At 38.2% G+C, this 19,515-nt stretch overlaps 2 pseudogenes; both read right to left on the bottom strand.

Annotated features, from left to right (window-relative positions):
- The window catches only part of LOC118528610 (heterogeneous nuclear ribonucleoprotein A1-like), a 96,642-nt pseudogene extending 87,706 nt beyond the window's left edge, over positions 1 to 8,936 (bottom strand).
- Positions 8,937 to 9,670: 734 nt separating this feature from the next.
- LOC118528612 (heme-binding protein 1 pseudogene) lies at positions 9,671 to 16,918 on the bottom strand (annotated as a pseudogene).
- Positions 16,919 to 19,515: the final 2,597 nt, after the last annotated feature.

Genomic DNA, 19,515 nt, shown 5'->3' with positions numbered 1-19,515 from the left:
ATATATATCCAAAAGAATGAAATTCAGGGTCTCAAAGAGCTGTCTACATTCCTGTGTTTATTACAGCATTATTTACAATAGCCAAGATGTGAAAGCAGTCTAAATATCTGTCTACAGGTAAATGGACAAAGAAAATATATATACAATGGAATATTATTTAGCCTTAAGGTGGAATCCTGATAGTCGCAAAAATGTGGATGCACCTAAAAGACATCATAATAAGTGAAATAAGTCAGTCAGAGGTGGACAAACATTTCATGTTTCCACTATATAATAGACTTAGAGAAATTTTTCTACAAGTTATGTGATGTCTCTTCACTGTGTAAATACCTAACACCTGTACTGCGTTTCACTTGTAGTAAAAGCCACAGGGGCCACCAAGGCCAATCGTTATCCAGCCCACTTACCTCCCTGACCTTCTCTCCAAGAACACTCTCTCTCCTCACTGTGCACCAGGCACATGGACCAGCCTGACTTTCCTGTAATACTTCACACATGGCTCTACTATTTTCTTTACCTAGGACACTCCCTCCCCTGATATCTATCTACTATGCTAAATTTCTTCAGTCTTTCCTTATATTTCACCCTTTCAGTCAGGTTTACCCAGACCTCAGTTCCTAATTCTTCAAAGCCCCTCCTCCCACCCCAGCTCTCATGATCCCTATGTACTTATCTAAAATGGTAAATAATTGTTTGTAATTAGGCTTATTTTATGATCTCTCCCTAGAAATAAATTTCATAATTGGTCTATTTTGTGGTTTACTATATTCACAGATATATACTAAGTGACGATTCACTTCCTGAAACACAACAGATGTGAAATATTTGAATGATTGTTAATGATGGCAGCTATATATTTAATTTCTGAACTGTTTTCTTTGTATCATTTTTTCCCATTTCATTTAAAATGCTCTTAATTCCTAAGGATATTTTATGTATTAGTCAAGTTCTACCTGGGGTTTATTTTTATGTAAAATAAACGAGTAGGATCTTCTATAACGGGTAGCCCATTGTTCCTCTAACTTTTGTTAAGTAATTCATTCTTTCCCCATCCTGGAAACCAAGTGAAGAACGAGTACAAGGAGAAGATAAAATCAACTGAACCTAAAAATGATACGGTGAGAAAGTGATAGTTGATAATAACTGGATTAGTGAGTTATACATAGGCTGCATATATGCACTTAGATCTATTTCTGGACTTTCTATATTCCCTTATATAATGTATTCATTCACATTCCAGAAGCTTGAGTGATTCTTCTAATGTTTGTTTTCTCAAAAACCTTCTCCTACATTTCACTCACAATAAAAATCACATATCTGTTCTTTTGCTACTAACTTTAAAAGGGTTGATTTAAGATTTACCTATAAGATTTAAAAATTATAAAAATATTATTGCTCTTGCATATAGCTTCAAGGATTTTTTCATCAGCCAACTTTCAAATTTTAAATAGCATACGTTAACTTTTTTGTGAGATCTGAAAGGACTGTAAGAATAAACTAGCTCGAATTTAGCATAGGTTGACACCCAGTGGGTTAGGTTGGATGATGGACCACTGGCCACCATCACCCACTTTTCAGCAGGTCAGTGGCTGTGAACTGGCCACGCCTATCAGATGGAACATGACAATTCTATTTATCTGGAAAGGAGAAAACAGAAGTGAAGCTTGAACTAATAAATACTGTATGTGACTTCCTGAATGATTCCATATCCCTTCCTTTTAAAGACCATATCACCTTCCCACTCCACCTCACTGCATCATGCCCAGCTTGGCTTACTTCTATAAGCAGAGGTGGTCTAGGGATAACTAGCTGAAACAGACCACTCTGACATGTGTGGAACCCCAATACTTATGGCTGTAGATAACTTCTAAAATAATGGTTAGCTAATGTTTGTTTTTTTTTTAATTTTTATTTTTTTAAAGAACCAGATAATTATCTTAGGCGTTATGGGTCTCGCACAGTCTCTTGGATCTTCTCTTCCTCTTTTCCTTTTTTCCTTACTCTTTAAGAATCACTTAGTCCAAAGGTCATACAGAAATAGAAGTTGGGTTTGGTCCACAGGCCATTGTTGGCCAACTCCTGATGAAAAGGCTATCCCCAGCATAGCTGGACAGTACCTAAAACAGATAACTTGCAGCTGACCCTCAAGAAATACTCTCCTAAGGCATCTCCACGTCCCCCAGTGTGGTGGCAGCCATGGAACTGTGTTGCTCAGATGTCACGCTGTGGAGAGCAGAGTTAAAGGACAGCCCAGCTGCCACCCTTCTCTGGCCCCCGGGGCATTTGTACTGGGGTCACGTTGCCCTCAGGCTGTGTTCAGTGAGCGAGCACAGCAGGGGTTAGTATGAAAGCTTATGACTACAAGACATGGGACTCCCATGACAGGGAACTTAAGGTAAAAGAGTCCCCATTAGCCTCTCTTAACCTTGCTTAGAAATATGCTCAGGGTGGCCCAGTCAGTTAAGCATCCAACTCTTGGTTTCAGCTCAGATCATGATCTCAGTGTTGTGAGATCGGGCCCCACGTCAGGCTCTGTGCTCAGCATGGACTCTGCTTAAGACATTCTCTCCTTCTCTCTCTGTCCCTCCCCCCATGTTTTCCTGCTCCCTCTCTTGCTTGCTCCCTCTCAAATCTTAAAAAAAATAAAAAAATCTGCTCCAGTCGGAGACTCCTAGTACCCAATCCTTTCCTCCTCCTCTGTTTTCACAGGGGTCAGATTAGCATTGTAGCTACCTCCCCCTATCCTCGCTTTATCTTTCACAGGCTTTTCCCCCAATAAAATCGTACATATCAAATCCCACGTGGCATCGATTTCTCAGAGGAGCCGAACTTACACACCAGGTGATTCCACCTCTGAGGAACAAATTACTTTCATGTTGTTTCTCTTTCTCACCAGGTTAAAAAAATAACAGTTTGCTAGGGTTGCAATAGCATAGTACCACAAACTGGGTTGCTTAACGAGGAGTTCATTGTGTCACAGTTCTGGAGACTGAAAGTCCAAGATCAAATTGTGGGAGGATTGGTTCCTTTAGAGAGCTTCTGGAGAAAATCTGTTGCATGTCTCTCTTTTAGCTTCTGGTGAATTGCTGGCAATCTTGGGTGTTCTTTGCAGCTGGTATTCTTCCTACGTCTTCATATCATCTTCTCTCTGTATATGTCTCTTCACAGGACTCTAAAGACACCAGGTGTATTGGATTAGAGGCTCACCCTACTCCAAAGTGACCTCATCTTAACCATATCTGCAATGACCCTATTTCTAAATCAGGTTACTTTTTGAGGTACCAGGGGTTAGGTCTTCAATATATGAATTTTGAGAAAATACCATTGAATCCAAAACATCAAACATGACACCTAATCACCTCCTCATGGACCACATGAACAAACTACCTCCTACAGAGCAATATTAGAATTACAGCATTTATCACAGAACAAATATCTAATACTGCTTGTTGATATTAAGACATTTCAGCCAATCACCTCCCAAGGAACAGATTGCCTCAATAGACAACCACCCACTTAGTATCCACCTCCCAAGATTTCACTGGTTTATTTTCCCCTCCCATTTTTTCCTTCTCTCTCCTCTCTTCCCTTCTCCTTTCCTTGGGGAAGAGAAACCAGTCCTTCTCATTTTCTTTCATATCTAATAACCACTGCCCTAGAGTAAAAAATGGGACTATTGCAATAAACAGGTCTAGTCTCCTTGGATGCAAAATGCACCTTGAAATAATAGTTTACCCTCCTCCTTCAGGCAGCAGTCAAGCAATATAAAATGTTATCACAGGAGCTTATGGAGTATACAACAGAAATTTATTGCTTCATAAGACTGATAGCTCTAGAATACAGTGAAACAAATGGGAGATGGCACATTTTATAGTAAGACAATTTTTCTTAAAAACATTATCGTAAAGTTTTCTTCCCTTTGGGAAAATATTAGTATTGGTAGTTGGTAATAAGTGAAATAAAATTAAATAATTTATCCTCCCATAATTTCTCATATTTTTATAACCTTCTCTGAGTGAGAGTGACTCTGGTTTTGTACATAGGGGACTATTCCCTATGTACAGCATAGCATAATTAACTGACAAATACTCCCCATCTCAAGCAGAGCTGTAATGCTCTTGGAATCCAGATTTACCAAGTTAATGCAAACCAGCAATCCCAGTGAGAGCATATCCCCTGTGGATTACATGAATTTCCTCTATCTTGCTCTGAGATTCTGTTCGCTCAGCTGAACATTAATTTCAGATAATTGTACTCCTTGAGAGAAAGAAATTAGGACATTTAAGTATGGCAATGAGAGAATTATTTTGCTTTTATTTGACCCTTACAAAGCTCAGGATTAAGTGTTCAATTGAATTCAAGTAGAACGTAAGCATACCTGGCAGCCCGCCCCTATTAAAACTACCCTATTGCCATAGCATGGGTTCTTGTAGGTATAATGGACATCATACCAAGTTACAAACCGTGTCAAAGTAATTTCCCAAACAGACTATTGCTTTCCTTCTTGGGATCTGGAACTATGTGTTAATATAGTAAACTGACATTACTTTTTCTAATACATGCAAGGCTATCTTCCTTTCCTCCCAGTTACAGAGTTTAGAAATCCAATCCAAGAGTTGTTATAAACTCCCCACTTTCTCTCACCCTTCACCTCATCTTTATTTTTTCCAAGACCCCATCTTGACTTTTTCCACCTATTTCCTTACTGCCCATCTCTTCTCCCCACAGCTGGCATTTTTAAATGATTAAAAGGTCAGAAAGAAACTTAAATATGTACTCTTGTTACATAAGTATCCATGCTTTGTGTTTCAGGTGATGAATTCAATCTCCTACCACCTCCCATCAGCATGGAAGCATTCTGGATTGTAGACACTTTCTTACTTTCTGTTCCAAATCCTTTCAAATAGTGTCCAAATTCTCAGCTTCCCCTTTGAAACAAAATCAAAAACTTTTCTGTACTTGCTGATTCCCATTTCTTTGATTCTCCACCTTTTTTTTTTTTTTTTTTCTCAAGATACAGGATCCACATTACAGATTATGTAAGGCTAATATGTTTGTATCTGGCATAAAAATAATACAATGAATGCCATAGAGCAGAACATCAGTGGCAGTCTGAGGTCCTCTGTAACCTTTCACAATTACATTCCCAATTGTCTTCCTAGAGGTAAAATTGTATCTGTGGGCTTTCTGTTTGGAGAAACAGCAGCTTGGTTTATTTCAGATCTGTTCCTAGTAAAGGGGAGAAAAATATTTTAAAGGAATCTGTATGAGAGAATTCAAATGCTAACAAGGCAGAGTGTTTATTTTTCTTTAAGTATTTAAATTCTAGCGAAATAAGTCAGAGAAAGACAAGTATCTTATGATCTCACTGATACGAGGATTTTGAGAAACAAGACAGAGGATCATAGGGGAAGGGAGGGAAAAATGAAACAAGAGGAAACCAGAGAGGGAGACAAATCATAAGAGACTCTTAATCTCAGGAAACAAACTGAGGGTTGCTGGAGGGGAGGGTGGTGGGACAGATGGGGTAACTGCGTGATGGACATTGGGGAGGATATGTAGTATGGTGAGCACTGTGAATTGTGTAAGACTGATGAATCACAGACCTGTACCCCTGAAGCAAATAATACATTATATGTTAATTAAAAAATTAAAAAAATAAATGTGCTGAGCTTTAAAAAAAAATTCTAGTTAACATACAATATGATATTCAGAGTGTTTCAAAAAGGTGAGCCTAATATTCTAGACCTACCTTCTAGGCGTTAATCAAGAGTCATAAGGCTAAGAAGCTGGGTGTGGAATGGAAACTAAGATTTTAGCAGCTGAAAAATTTGAGCGTCTTACAGGAATGGGGTACAAAACTGGATTGCATGAGGGCAAAGAGAGGCCTTGGTAAATACTCCATTAACTTAGTTGAGGAAAAGAGTGAATAAGAAATAGGTAAGCCCAACTACAGATGAACTTAAACATTACTCAGATTAAGGAGATCTGCCCTCTCCCATAGATGTATATTAAAAGCAAAAAGAAATTCCCTCTAGAGAAGATGACTCAGGTCTTCAAAATTTCTCTATTTTTTTACACATCTGGAATTCAATCAAAATTCACCTGGAATATCCCCAGGTAAAAAGTGGATAACAAAAGCCCAAAATAAAAACATAACAAAGATGCATAAAGATCAAGATGGGTTTAATAAGACACTGACTTTTAATAATTCATTAAAATGTTAAAGAGGTTAGAGAAAACAGAAAACATTTTCAGAGAATTTTATAGAATTAAAAAGTGTTAAAAATCAAATGGGTTAGACTCATAAAGCTGCAAAAATATAATAACTGAACTTGAGTATTCAATCTAAGAGGTAAAGGAAGACTTCAGGTAGCTTAAGAAAAAATTAGCACACTGGAAAATAGGTCCAAATAAGATACTTAGTCTGAAGCCCAAGACAAAAGTTGCCTTGTTGTGAGAATTTTTCTAAACACCTCATAGAATAGCATCTCTGCTCATTCTGTTAATTTTTTTTTTTTTTGACTTTCATTTATGGTGTCCCTTTCCTTCATCTATTTCATTTACTTTTTTGTATTTGGAAATTTGAGAATTCTTTGTGGCCACAGATCAGCGTCATTCCTATAGAAAAATTCTGCATTTGCTTCTGGATATCTGAAGACATTTCCAATTGAAGATTTACTTAAATACCAGGTAAGACTGAGGACAGAAACCCTAAAGAATGTATTCAGGCATCAAAATGTGTGAACTGTGACTTGTGGTCTAAAAAACTTAGTATATATATTTTCTCTTCCACAAGATCCAAGCCTGTGACAAATGAGTGTTGTTTTTTTTTTTTTTCCACCCTTTCTGTGGTTTTTGTTTGTTTCTTTGCTTTTACATCACCCTTTTCACTGATGATTTAGGTCTGCAAGATTCCCGGCTTCATGTTAGGGTCTCTAATTCAGCTCCAGGCAGTTGTATGGCCTAGATTTTGTTGTTCTTCCTATCCCTTTTTGGTGGTTACAAATAATGCTTTTCACAAATAAAAACCATTTTAGTCTTGGTACAAGGTTTGTTACATGACAGCATGTCATGGAAACAGTATTCCCTTTTTGTTTTTTTTTGTTGTTGTTTGTTTTGGCCTTCAAAAATTTCCTTTATACTCTTCAGCTGTGTTTTTAAAAAGTTTTTCTCATGTTTAAAAAGTTTAGTTTTTTGTTAAATATTTTGGGTCTTTTAATAAGATCTTACAGTATGAGGAACTTTTGATAGGAAATATTTTAAGCCTACCAAATTACTATTCTTCAAACTGCTCTGATTGCTTTCATCAAGAACTCCATGTTGTTCAGTCTAGTTAAGTTCGGAGTTTTCATCTTACTTGAGTTATTTCTTGCCCATAATTGATCATTCCTTCCTTCTTGATGTACTACTCTACCTTTCTTCTAGAATACTCAATTTTATTCCTCACTAACCATTGCTCCTCAGATGCTAATGTTGGACACTCATTTTCTCAACACTAATGCATAAGAAAACTCGGAGGTTCTGTACCCTGTCTTATTCTCTGTTCTCTCTTTCTTTGGGACTAATCTCGTGCCCTCCCAAGCTCACACACCATCTCTGCACTCACTGATGGTTCCTAATGTGTGTCTCCAACCTCAACTTTACCTTGAATTAAAGATGTGTATAAGAGTTGGCCACTGGAAATCTTGAACAAAAGTCCTGATCCTATTCCTCACCAGTTCCTCCTGCTGTATTCTGACACCTTTCACTAAAGGATGCTTTCAGTGAAGGACCCCTTCATTTCTTTGGATGCTCAGGCCAAATAACCATTAGTTATCCCAGACTACTTTTTCACATCTCACATTTGGTCGGTATGAAAATACTGCGGCCTATACCTTTCGAATAGTGCAATTCAACCACTATACTGCTGCACATTCCGTCCTCACCTAGGTTTCCCTTGCTGTCTTGTCTGCCTGGACTTTGAACACCACAAAACCATGTGGGAACCTGACCAACAGTTTCCTCTTCAGTGAGGCCTACCCTAACAACTTAGAATAGTGGCCTCTGCCATTCTACCGTCCTACTCTGCTATAGTTCCCTTTGTGGAATTTATCTCCACATTACATACCATGGGTGGGCTTGTTTCTTAATGGCTTTGCCTCAAAAATCTAATCTTCATGTAAGCACGGATTTTTTTTTTTTCTTTTTTTCACTGCTACATCACCAGCTCTAGAACAGAGCCTGGCACAGAGTAAATGATTTAAAAAATAAAACAAGCTAACCCCATAGTTTAATAGGTATAATTTTATTGTATAGGAGATGGAGAGGGTAAGACAGTTTTTTTGTGTGTTTCCCAGTGCCCTAGAGCTAGAATAGCTAAAAACTAAATCCTGGTCATTTTCAAATAATAACAAAACAAAAAGTGCTATTTCCTGTTGTCCCTTGCTGTGGTCATAAAAATTTCTTCACATGGTATTCATGACTTCACAGTCTGACCCCAATCTGTCCTTTGAACCTCATCTCTTATATGAATCACTTTCTTACAGAAGAACTATGTGAACCTCAGCTCTGTTCTCGCTGCTTTTCTCCAAAGAGGTCATGCCCTGTGTACCTCTAAGCTCTGCCTCCCACCTCTCCCTTAGCCTGGAGTGACCTTGTTCCCTGTTTCTGGCTAATCAAACCTTCCACTGTCTTCAACTCAGGTCAAATGTCACTTAAATCATCAAGTCAGATCCAGTCATCTCAGTAAAAATTAATCTTTTTTCCTTCTCAGGCATTGCTGAAGCATTTAGTTTTTATAGAATTTTTGGTACTTTACGCTATGTGCCCTTTGTTAAATGCAATCATATGTCTGCCTGTTGCCCTCATGAGAAACTAAGCTACTTGAGGACAGTAGTTTCTATTTACTCACCTTCACATCCTTCCTTTAGGTCTGAATGGTGTTGCGTATACATGGGCCGTATTCAGTTAAATATTGCAGAAGTTCTTTTCACTGCCTCATCATATCCAGTTGTCCCTAGTATTTTCAGTTTCTTTTAGACAAAGGTCTTATATGAACCACAGATGAAAGATCATGCATAAACCATGTTTTTCTCTCAACGACAAAAATACAATTTCAGTCATTTTTTACTTTCATTTTTTTTTAATTTTAGGATAATCTTTTTTTTTGCATTTTTTTATTTTATTATGTTAATCACCATACATTACATCACTAGTTTTTGATGTAGTGTTCCATGATTCATTGTTTGCGTATAACACCCAGTGCTCCATTCAATACGTGTCCTCTTTAATACCCATCACCGGGCTAACCCATCCCCTCATCCCCCTCCCCTCTAGAACCCTCAGTTTGCTTCTCAGAGTCCATAGTCTCTCATGGTTCATTTTTTTTTTTTTTAATCCGTTTTTAGTGACCCACATAGCTGGGAAAATGTTGCTGGATTTTTTTATGGTCCACCACAGAACTTTCTAAGTCTGTTAGAAGGATGTTGCCTATCTTGGCTATATTATTTCCCACCTTGAGAAAAGGAGCATAGATGGAGTATGTTTATTTCAGAAAATTGGCAGGAACTGGCTTTGAAGGAAAGTTGGTTAAGCTGGAGATACAGCTGTAAGCTTTGTTCCCCTTCTTCTCCCCTGAGGAAGTAGACACAGAAGCACGTATTCAGGAAGTGCTGGCTCAGGGAGTCATTCATGCTTTCACCAGGCAGACCTCATTGTGACATCCGTAGGGCTTCATAGGAGGCTCATACCCAGTGTAGAAGTAGAAGTCACTCTGTCAGGTGTCTGTGTCCTCCGAGGTGGTACGCAGCTGGGCCACATGAGCTACATAGTAAGCTTCCTTGACATAATCACCAAACTGCAAGGAAGAGACATTGATGCTTTCCCTGTCCTCCATCTTAATGCTGTCATCAGTAGGAACTGGGCAGGTTGTTCTGGAGCTGGTTTGGAATCTGAAACCAGACTTTGAATTTCTTCCATAGGGAGCCATCTTCACTGGGGAAACACAGCAAAAGAAATAGGAACTGTCATCCCCATCCAGATTCCCTTGTCACTGGTGCCTCCCACATACTTCACGACTTTGGGCATTGCTTCCCTTAGAGCCTCACCCACAGGCTGATCTGTCACTTTCCCTGTGGCAAACCTTCCTCCTTCACAGGTCCTTTCCTTATAGGAGACTTTTTCCTTGCCCCCTTTGCTCAGGACCTGCCAAGGCCACATCTTTATGCTTTCAAACAGCAAGTTCTTGATCATGCCCAAATGATGTGGCTGTAGCACTCTGGACGCACCAGTGGACCATCCAATTCTCTTTTTTCATGTTATTTTGATGCATAAAATAATAAACTCAAACTTTCCTTTTTCTGACAGATTATATGTTACTATAATCATCAGTAATACAACCAGCAGCACTTACTTACAACGTGTTTTCCAGTAAAACCACATTACTTAAAAATAATGAAAACAGAAGTTAAGAGAAAAAAAATACGCAGGGAGGCAAAACATGGGGTAATCAAACGTGTATCTGGGAGGGAAATTCTCACTGAGACATGAAGGGAAATAAGGTCTTCCCAGTCTGTTTAATTTTTTTAATTCTGCCCCATATCAAGTTCAATGGATTTTCAGCTTCTGTTGTACATATTCTTTAACCCTTAGGAACTTGGGGTATGTATCTATGGTAAAGCAGATAATGTTGATGTAGTTAACACTGAAGCTACTTTGCTGGAGTACTATAAGTAGGTAAATAAGGCAAAGATAAGAGTTCAGACTAGCAAGTACTTTTTTTTTTTTTTTTTTAACATATAATGTATTATTTGTTTCAGAGGTACAGGTCTGTGATTCATCAGTCTTACACAATTCACAGCACTCACTATAGCACATACCCTCCCCAATGTCCATCACCCAGCCACCCCATCCCTCCCACCCCCACCACTCCAGCAACCCTCAGTTTGTTTCCTGAGATTAAGAATTCCTCATATCAATGAGATCATATGATACATGTCTTTCTCTGATTGACTTATTTCGCTCAGCATAATACCCTCTAGTTCCCTCCTCATTGTTGCAAATGGCAAGATTTCATTTTTTTTGTTTTTTTTGATGGCTGCCTAATATTCCATTGTGTGTGTGTGTGTGTATATATATATATATATATACACACACACACACACACACACACACACACACCACATCTTCTTTATCCATTCATTTGTTGATGGACATCTTAGCTCTTTCCATAGTTTGGCTAATGTGGACATTGCTGCTATAAACATCAGGGTGCACATACCCTTTTGGATCACTACATTTGTATCTTTGGGGTAAATACCCAGTAGTGCAATTGCTGGGTCGTACGGTAGCTCTATTTTCAACTTTTTGAGGAACCTCCATACTGTTTTCCAGAGTGGCTGCACCAGCTTGCATTCCCAACAACGGTGTAGGAGGGTTCCCCTTTCTCCGCATCCTCGCCAACATCTGTCATTTCCTGACTTGTTAATTTTAGCCATTCTGACTGGTATGAGGTGGTACCTCACTGAGGTTTTGATTTGGATTTCCCTGATGCCGAGCGATGTTGAGCATTTTTTCATGTGTCTGTTGGCCATTTGGATGTCTTCTTTGGAAAAGTGTCTGTTCATGTCTTCTGCCCATTTCTTGATTGGATTCTTTGTTCTTTGGGTGTTGAGTTTGATAAGTTCTTTATAGATTTTGGATACTAGCCCTTTATCTGATATGTCATTTGCAAATATCTTCTCCCATTCTGTCAGTTGTCTTTTGGTTTTATTGACTGTTTCCTTTGCAGACTAGCAAGTACTTTACCATGCTAAGATATTTGTATCTATCCCTTATGCATATGAAGAACCAGTGAAGGATTTTGAGCAGAAAAGGAACTTAACCATATTTGACATTTGAGAATTTAACATCAGATTCAGCAGGAAATATAAAACTGTCTAGGGAAGAAATTTGAGTCATGGAGTTTGTTAGCAGAGTAAAAAATGAAGGGCTCATTCTTGGCAGCAGATCAGTAATAGTTGGGGGGGAGAAGCCCATAAATGAATTGCAAACTTAGACCATAGGCCCTGCAAAAATAATTTATTAAAGTATTTACTAATTTTAGTTTCATTAATTTTTATAGAGTGCTTACTATAAATCTTGCACGTAAGAATATAGTGCTATTAAAGTGCAAAATAGTAAAGTATTTTATCTTGTCAAGGAGATGAGGAAAGTGACTGCTGCTGAGAAAGAACAGGGAGGGTTCACTGAGGTGAAGAAGGAAAGGGAGGGTATTTCAAACTGTAGGAGCAGCCTGAGCAATTCCAGTGGCAGGATAGGGCTTGGCAAGTGTGAGAAACTGGTTTAAGTCCAATAGTGAATTCAGAAGACAGCAAAGAGGGTTCAAGGGTTCATGGTGTGAGGGGAGACTGAAGACATGGCTAAGGGCTGCACCAGGAAGAATGCCATAGACCATGTGAAGAATTTCTCTTTTAATGCAATAGGATTTGGACATTCAACCACCTTTGCATTGGTTTTACTTGCTTTTCTTGAGTGCTTTTAAGAAAGATCTAGGACAAATGTTTTTCCTCACAACCTTGGAATATTTGAAGTTAAAGCCCTTTCTGTCTTTGAGTGGAAAAGAAAAAAATTCATATTTTGATTTTGGGGAGATGTCAAAAAATGTTTCTGGTTGTCCTTGCCTTCCTGTCCTCCCAGTGGAAAGAAAAAGATGTGGACCTAGGGATCCTAGAATTGATGGGGGTTGGAGGTGGGGGGGGCAGAGGAGGCAGGAAGTGTTAGATTGTAATGATTGGGAAACCTGAACAGCGTAATGAGAAAAACTAGAGGACCCAGAAGGAAATAAGTGAAAGGGGCTTGCAAAACATATTCATTTGCATGAGGCCTTCTCAATAACTCAGGATCGCTGATCAGAACTACATATGGGTCCATCTGATTTTTATCCATGCCATGGGATGTGCATAACCATTTTTGGCTACCATTTATGGCCATCCTAGAGTGTGTACCCCCAAGATCTCTAGCATGCTTTAGGGAGGAACATTCTCTATACATTAGAGGGCTGGGATTGAGCTGAACCAATTTGAGATTACTAGACTGGAATAGTAATTACTTCATTTTTGCTAAGAACAATGAGAAGGCAATGGATAGTCTTAATATATTTGTATTTTAAAGCAGCACTCTGGCTGCAGAATGTGGAATAATAGATTCTGGAAAGAATGCACACAGCATTTGCTGACTATTGTAATGGGCTTGTCTACAGATTGTGTACCATTGATGTAACAGTGGAAATGGAAAAAAAAAAAACATTTTGGATATGAAAGGATTATTAGGTCACTAAAAAAAATTATAGCTTATTGATTGGATATTGAAGATGAGAAGTGAGCATTGAGCCAAAGGATTCCAAGTCATCCGAAGAGAAAAACTTATCAGTGTGGTCTTCACAAGTTGAATAGAAAGTTAAAAAAAATATCTATGCTGTCCATCAGGAAGTTGCAAATGTAGATCTGAAACAGTTAAAAGTTGGAGGTTCGTGATTTCCATCATTTGCAGAGGATCATCAACAAAACATAGTAGGGGTCAGTTGATAGAATTTACAGTTTCATCTAGTATTCAAAATACTGCAGGATAGGGGTGCCTGGGTGGCTCAGTTGGTTAAGCGACTGCCCCCGCGTCAGGCTCCTTGCTCAACAGGGAGCCTGCTTCTTCCTCTCCCTCTGCCTGCTACTCCGCCTGCTTGTGCTCTCTCGCTCTCTGTCAAATAAATAAATAAAATCTTTAAAAAACATACTGCAGGATAAGTAATATCAGGGCACCAATTTATGGATGAGAAAAGCAAGGCTCAGAGTGTAATTTGCATAGGATCTGATTTCAAAATTTGCTTCCTTTAATTACTATCATTTTCTGTCTCTGAATGGATGAGCTTGCAAAACAAAGATAAGACTCTCCAGCAAAGGAGAATGAAAAAGAGGACTGAGAACCATACAAATAAAGCTAGAAACTGAAGTACTTTTGAAGTCAATGGTGGAGATTTGATGGTTTTGAATATTGGTGTTAATGGAGTTTGTTAACCTTGTAGAGTACCCCAAAGATGTGTAGGATGAGGAATTGAAAACAAGTTATTTTCATTGTTATTCAATAAACTTTGTTGAGCAAGTAATCTGTGCCAGGTACTCCTCCAGATGCTGGGAACAGAATAGTGAACAAAACAGAAAAATCACCTTTCTAATAGCAATTAAATTCTGGTAGGGGGGCACCTGGGTGGCTCAGTCGTTAAGCGTCTGCCTTCGGCTCAGGTCATGATCCCAGGCTCCTGGGATCGAGCCCCACGTCGGGCTCCTTGCTCCGCAGGAAGCCTGCTTCTCCTTCTCCCACTCCCTCTGATTGTGTTCCCTCTCTCGCTCTGTCTCTCTCTGTCAAATAAAAAAAAAATAAAAAAAATAAATCTTAAAAAAAAAAAAAAAAATTCTGGTAGGACATAGACCATAAACATTCATGCAGTTTAAGACCATGATTTGACATTTAACAATGAGGCACTCACTGCAGTTACCAAAGAGAAGTAGTCTTTGGGGTGGAAGCCAAATAGCCATGAGCTGAAGAATTTAGAGGAGGTAATGCTGCAGTGGGATAAGGGGACATGATTATTGCTGTGCGTAGGGTTAGGAGAAAGGATGGACTATACATGTTGCTGAGGTATGTTGATAGCATGTTCAAAAACCAGACTAAGATGGGACTAGATACATTTGAGGGGTTCTTGGGTATGTATGACCTCCTCTTATGCAGCTTCCAACTAACAGGTTAAAGTGGAATTTTTTTAAACTAACATACAATGTTAATTTTAGGTGTATAATGTATTGATTAAACAATTCTATACATTACTTAGTGTTCACCACAATAAGCGTAGTCACCATACTACATTACGAATTAATTCCCTATGCTGTACTTTATATCTCCATGATTTATAACTGGAAGTTTGTTCTTCTTGATCCCCTTTATTTCACCCATCCCCAACTCACCTCCCCTCTGCCAACCACCAGTTCTCAATTTGAATCTGTTGTTTTTTTCTGTCTCGTTTGTTTTGTTTTGTTTTTAGATTCCACATAAGAGTGAAATCATGGTATTTGTCTTTCTCTGACTTATTTCATCTTAGCATAATAACCTCTAGCTCATCCGTGCTGTTGCAAATGACAAGATTTCATTCTTTATGGCTGAGTAATATTCCATTGTATATATACCACATCTTTATCCATTCATTTATGGATGCTTCCATATCTTGGCTATTATAAATAATGCTACAATGAACATCGGGATGCAAATATCTTTTTAAATTAAGTGTTTTCACTTTCTTTTTTTTTCAGATTTATTTATTTGAGGGGGAAGGAGGGGCAGAGAGAAAGGGAGAGAAATTCTCGAGCAGACTCCCCGCTGAGTGTAGAGCCCAGTGTGCGGCTTGATCCCAGGACCCTGAGATCATGACCTGAGCCAAAATCAAGAGTCGGCCGCTTAACCAACTAAACCACCCAGGTGCCCCAGTGTTTTCATTTTCTTTGAGTGTACACCCACTAGTGGAATTACTGGATCATATGGTAGTCCTATTTTTAATTATTTTTTGAGGAATCTCTATACTGCTTTCCACATAGCTGCACCACTTTACATCCCACCAACAGTGCAGGAGGGTTCCTTTTTCTCCACATCCTCGCCAACACTTCCTTTTTTGATTCCAGGCATTCAGACACATGTAAGGTGATATCTTACTATGGTTTAGATTTGCATTTCCCTGGCGATTAGTGATAGAATGGAAATTTTAAGTACTGGTTTTCTAAATTCAGTGTTCTTTGGAAGAACTTGGAAGGCTTATAAAACACAGTGCTGGATTCACTCCAGGTTTTAGATTCAGTAGATCTGGGGTGGGGCCCAAGAATTTTCATTTCTAATGGGTTCCCAGGTAATGCTGAGGCTGCTGGTTGGTGGATGACACTTTAAGAATAACTGCCTTAAGTAAGAGTAGATTTTGTAAATAATCAGAATAGTCCAGACCTTAATGACATTCCTTGTTCTTTCTTCCAGCCAGTTCTTAATCACAGGCAACCAGAAACTCTGAGCTAACCTGGGAAATTATGTTCTTATTTAATTTTTAGAAAGCTGAATATAAATGTCCAACAGGCTGGTTTGCTCCATCCCTGAAAAGGTCCCTATGTCTCATCATAATACAGGTTCCACACACATTGCAAAATGCCAATTTTGCTACCAAGGAGCAAGTTCTTAAAAGTGCATTTCACAGAATATAGAAAACAACCAATTAAACTTTTCTCACAGCAGGACCTCCCTTTAAAATACTCTAATCATGAAGAATCACTTGTATTCCTCCAAAAAGTTGGGTTATGACTAATATTAACTTAAGGTGTGAGATTTTAACATTTGCTTTCTTGTGAAGTTATTAACTTTGTTTTTTTTTTTTTTAGTAAATGTTCTCATTGCACTCACAAACTATACCTATTAGAAGCAGCTTGCTCTGTTCAGATTATTCCAATAATACACTGGCTGGTCTCCCAATGTCCTCCTCCATTTGTGAATGCTTCCTTGACCTTGTACCATTTTTGTACACATTTTAGTTTTTCTGTTGCCATTTAACTCTGGTTAGATTCTTCTTTCAGGTCAAAGCTTAAATGGCATTTAATTCAGTGAGCTCTATCTTACTCCCTTGTGCTAGGTCCAGATTCCTTTGTTATAAGTGCACACTGGTCATTGATTTTTTTGTTTACATTGAAGGAACTATATATAAAAACTTAGAAGCGTGTATGTATAAATGCAAATATATGTGTGGGGATACATAAAATACACAAAGGTATACATATTGATATATTTTCTGGAAGTTACTGTACTTGTACACCAGCAGCACCTACATCCAGAATTAGGATATTACCAGAACACCATCTGCCATCTTGTGTCCCATTAAAGATCTGGACAGGAAGTTTTAGTGACCTCAGTTCCATGCACCTGTAGACCTATTCTCTGCCCTTCACTAGAAGGCAGTTCTAGGCTTTCCGACTGAATGTATTTCCTGAATCATGGATGACCTTTATAGAGATTCTAGACCCCAGCCTGGGACAGAATGAACATGGGCTGTGGAGTCAACAAGAAAAGTGCATTAAGCTCTTGGAGCCATGGTACCCTCTCAGAAGACCTGGAGTTTAAAAACTCTACTTTATGGGACTTTTGTAGAATTATGATACTGAATATGTAAAGCACCCAGCACAAAATCGGCACTATTTAAATACTAATTATTTCTTCTACTGCTTTCTGGTGTAAAGAAGATTCTCTATTCTTCCGTAATTCTGCCAGATATTTCTGTTCTTGGTCTTGAATTCTTTGCCATCTTAAGGAGATGGAAGATATTTTCTTACAGGACATATACAGGATTCTTTTTGACCATCTATTAAAATCATCCACAATTCTGTGTGGTAGGAGCCAAGTATGGCTGGTCCATTTATATTATCTCCAGTCTTCATAATCTTGCTTGAAGGTAGATATAATTATCTCAGAGATGTTAAGTGATTTTTCAAGTGGAGAGAGCTCAAACTCTCAAAAGTAGGATTCACATTTAGGTACTTGTCATTCCTCCAAGCCTCACTGTTTCTGTGTGCATTGTGTCATATGGAGGTTGGGTGCCCATGAGAAGAAACGCTGGAATGAAATCGAGAAAAGCAGTCATTTATGTGATGCTCTATTACAAATTGGTAAGAATTCATGTTTTTAAAAAGATTTTGATTATAGGGGTGCCTGGGTGGCTCAGTCGTTAAGCGTCTGCCTTCGGCTCAGGTCATGATCCCGGTGTCCTGGGATCGAGCCCCGCATCGGGCTCCCTGCTCAGCGGGAAGCCTGCTTCTCCCTCTCCCACTCCCCCTGCTTGTGTTCCCTCTCTCACTGTGTCTCTCTCTGTCAAATAAATAAATAAAATCTTTAAAAAAAAAAAAAAGATTTTGATTATAATTGTACCTTTCCATTTTAACTTGCTTATCTGTGTTGTAAAAATTTAAGCAATGCTTAAATAATCTCTAACTGAAATCAAATGGTGGTATTACATTTGCTGTATGCATAGAGCAAAATACTGCACACCTAGAAGAATATTGCATTTGTCAATTCTATACTATCTCTGAAGGAATAGAATGATTAGGCGAATAAGTTATGTGGGTAAAACATCCTTTCAAACATTGACTTCTAATGTCTACACTCCATTCCAGCTCTGTTGTATCATGCATCTCAGTAGAAAGATAAACTTTTAGTACAAGTAGCCATCCAGTCCACAATTTTAATAAAACTGTAGTTGATAAATATCTTCAAACAGGCATATTGCTGTGTATGTCAAGAGCACTGTGATTCACTGTATGTGGTTTTGATGTATTGAGTTTCTGTACCTGAATGTTGTATATCGGTGAGCATAATAATTTCACAGTGGTTTTGAAACAGTACAAGACTAATACTGCAGGTCTTCCTGCTCCTTGCTGTGTGTTCAGTTTTCATGTTTAACTGAAACCTTAATAGTGCCAAAGATTCTAACTTAGTTTATTAAAATTTTGAATGAAGATAGATATTAAATATGTACAAACACTATGAAAGAGGTTTATAGTCCCCTGATTTTCTAGTTATTGTGCTATAAACTGGATTTTGTAAGATGAGTATTATATTAATAGAAATCTACATGAAAATAGTATTCTTGGGGCACCTGGGGGGCTCGGTCGCTTAAGTGTCTGCCTTCAGCTCAGGTCATGATCCCGTGGTCCTGGGATGGAGCCACATGCCAGACTCCCTGCTGGCAGGGAGTCTGCTTCTCCCTCCCCCACCCCCCTCATGTGTACGTGCGCGCTCTCTCTCTCTCTCGAATAAATAAAATCATTTTAAAAAATAGTATTCTTTCTTTGAAAATAGTATTCTTAATTATGAAATTCCAATCCTATATTTTTAAAATGTACTATTTCAATTTTATATAATTTAGGTTTTCAAAAGGACCAACTGCTATTTTACATTTTAGATTTTCTTGATGGGACATGAATATAAATAGGATATAACATCTGCAACTTGTGAGCAAATACCAAATGAAGTAATCTGAAATTTTCTGGAATGGTTGATTTGAATACATTATGAACTTTTTTTTTGAAAGTAAAAATTCTTAAGATGACCTCTTTTGCTTTAATTATTCTACAAATAGGTTGAAGGGAAAAACGTAAAGTCAAATGATTAAGAGTATTATTGAGAATTTTTTACCCTGATTTTTCTTATAGGTTACCTCATGTGTTTTAATAAAACATGCAATAAATGAATGTCTATTTGGTCTTGATACTAGTAATAGATAAACTTCAGATGATTCTTTTAAATCTCTAAAGTTCAAATATAGTATGAGAGATCTAGCATATGACATATAGGATTCTCAGGATGAAATTGTAAGCATCTCTTGCTAATCCTCAAAGTTCAAAATAACCTCTTATATGATAGTTGATGCCCTAATCTCTGATATCTGCTAGAGGTAAGGAATAACTAAAG

The sequence above is a fragment of the Halichoerus grypus genome, chromosome 4 (assembly GCF_964656455.1).
Source record: "Halichoerus grypus chromosome 4, mHalGry1.hap1.1, whole genome shotgun sequence".
In the NCBI taxonomy this organism is placed as follows: Eukaryota; Metazoa; Chordata; class Mammalia; order Carnivora; family Phocidae; genus Halichoerus; species Halichoerus grypus.
Note: the sequence above shows the minus strand (reverse complement) of the source record. Positions and strands in the feature narration are given on the sequence as shown.